Source organism: Argentina anserina, unplaced genomic scaffold (assembly GCF_933775445.1).
Source record: "Argentina anserina unplaced genomic scaffold, drPotAnse1.1, whole genome shotgun sequence".
Lineage (NCBI taxonomy): Eukaryota > Viridiplantae > Streptophyta > Magnoliopsida > Rosales > Rosaceae > Argentina > Argentina anserina.
Window position 1 is genome coordinate 110,683 of NW_026089473.1, and position 2,838 is coordinate 113,520.

Consider the following 2,838-nt stretch of genomic DNA (forward strand, 5'->3'; position numbering starts at 1 on the left):
CCTACAACCTCGCAAGCAACCCGAGCTAGCGGCGCTGCCTCGCCGCCGAGAGGCTTCACTCGTCCCCGAGCCTCCCTCTGCCTCGCCCCTTGCTCGCTGCCTCCAAGCTGCGGAGACCTTCACCGCCGCCCACTAGGATACCGCACGACCCTCAGCTGCCACCCGCAAGCACGCCGTGCTTCGTTTCCGCCGCCAAGAAGCCGGGTCGACTATTGAAGATCCAGCGAGGAGCTTGTCGACGATCTACCATTCCTGACGCGTTTAGAGCACTAATCTGGGTAAGAATACATTCAAATTGATGTTGTGATGTGTGTGGATGGATTGGGATTTGATTGTTGAAGATTTGGGGAAGAATCGGGGTGGAGGCGATTTGGAGACACCGCCGCTTTAGGCGGCGCGTGGGGAGGTCTGAGGTGGCGGAGGGGCTGCCTTGGACCGTAGGAGGATAGAGGGAAGGGAGAGGAAGGGAGAGGGTGGTTTTGGAGGCGGCGGTGGCGTGATACGCGCCGTGGTTAGCCTCGGCGCGTGTGCCACACGCGCCGCCACATGCGGCGGTGGGACAGTTTTGACAGAAGGGTATTATGGTAATTTACTGTGTACGGTAAAAGTAAATGTAATTTTTATTTACTGCGGTAAATGTAATTAAGTTTTACCTACGGTAAATGTAATTATAAATTACTTTCAGTAATTGTAAAAAGTAATTTTGTAAAAAGGGTAATTTAGTAAATTTTATTTACTGAATTTGTATTTACTTTAAATCGTACGTATACGTACAGAAATACGTATATAATATTTATACGTACAGAAATACGTATTTAATATTTATACGTACAAAAATACGTATTAATATTTATACGTACAGAAATACGTATTTAATATTTATACGTACAGAAATACGTATTTAATATTTATACGTACAGAAATACGTATTAAAATTTATACGTACAGAAATACGTATTAATATTTATACGTACAGAAATACGTATATAATATTTATACGTACAAAAATACGTATTAATATTTATACGTACAGAAATACGTATTTAATATTTATACGTACAGAAATACGTATTTAATATTTATACGTACAAAAATACGTATTAAAATTTATACGTACAGAAATACGTATTAAAATTTATACGTACAGAAATACGTATATAATATTTATACGTACAGAAATACGTATATAATATTTATACGTACAGAAATACGTATTAATTGAGTATTGTACAGTAACCGTGAATAGTGAACAGTAATTTCGTATAAACCAAAATTGCTGAACAGTAACCGTATATTACTGTTTTGGCATTTAAAGGTTTACGAAACGTTTCTAAATGATTGTTTTATCTTTTTAAGGTGATCGCTAAATCGAGGAAAGGGATTATTATCGGAAATTGAGGAATTACGCTCAAGTCAATAAGGTGAGTAAAATCTCACTGAATTACGAATCTATCCTCGTGGTGATTCAACATTTTTGCAAGTGTGTTTATTTAATGAATTACAACATGTATATAACTTAGTGGACTACGTATATATATAGTATAATGGTAATAAATACATATATATATATATAGTTCATTAAATTACATACTGTTATTAATTCATTAAAAATAGTCATTTCGGTGACAGAAAAAAATTGTGCATGTGTGATTTTAATGGTACGATATGATGTGAGATTATCGTACGTAATTTTTCAGGTGTTTATGAAATATGACATGTATATGATATAGTGGGCTATGTATATATTGTATAAATGGTAAATAAATACGAATATATATAGTTTGCTATATAATATACTGTTATGATTTTTATTATGATATATTGTGAAAGTTTTAAAACGTACAATATGATGAGTGATTATTGTACATGATTTTATCACGGAAAATGTGAAATATTGTGATTTGTCTTCGGACGTGATGTGTGGTACAATATGATGTGAGATTATTGTACATGTGATTTTATCACGGAAAATGTGAAATATTGTGATTTGTCTTCGGACGTGATGTGTGGTACAATATGATGTGAGATTATTGTACATGTGAGGCAAGTCGGAACCTAGCCTTTGGCCGGGCGAAAGTTACGATACAGTTAGAGCTCTAGTCTGTCTGCCATAGTACTGCATGAGGTAACGGGTGGTTATCTGATCATGGGTACTCAGCTTGTTTTGGATGTTGGGTGGCGGGTGGTTACCCAACATCAGCGGTATACTAAGTGAGGGGTAACAGATGTGTACCAGCGCTCATTAGTTACCATTTTGTGAAAGTATTTGAGTAACCAGATGGGTTGCTCGTTTTCTCATGATTTTCATTATACTGTGTTGATGTGGAGTTGTGTCTTTTATGAGACGAGAGTTATTTTAATATTTTACTCATACGAGCTGTAAAGCTTACCGGGTTTGTGTCTACAATCCCGGTGCACCAATTCAATGGTGTAGGGGATACTTCCGCAGGTGCTGAGTAGTAGTGATTGAGTGACGACTCCGAAGACTCGAAGTCGATCGCATCCAGTCGTGGTGAGGTTCCAGCGTGGATTTTGTGTGAGATTTGGTGTGATTTTATTTGTGAGGTTATTGTGAGGATTATACAATTCCATTTGTTATATGTTGAATTATCATTTGGGTTTGTAATAATCGGCTTGACTGAGTTATATTTTAAACTCAGATGTGATCCGCTGCGACATTAAAATGATTTCGATTTCATTGAGATTATTATTGTGTTTAACGACTTTAAAATTTTGAGTTTTTAAGCTCGAAATTTTGGGGTCGTTACACTAAGTATCTTTACATCGTTTGCGTATCTTTACTATTCCAATTGTGTATCTTTTCATTTCTCGTTTGAG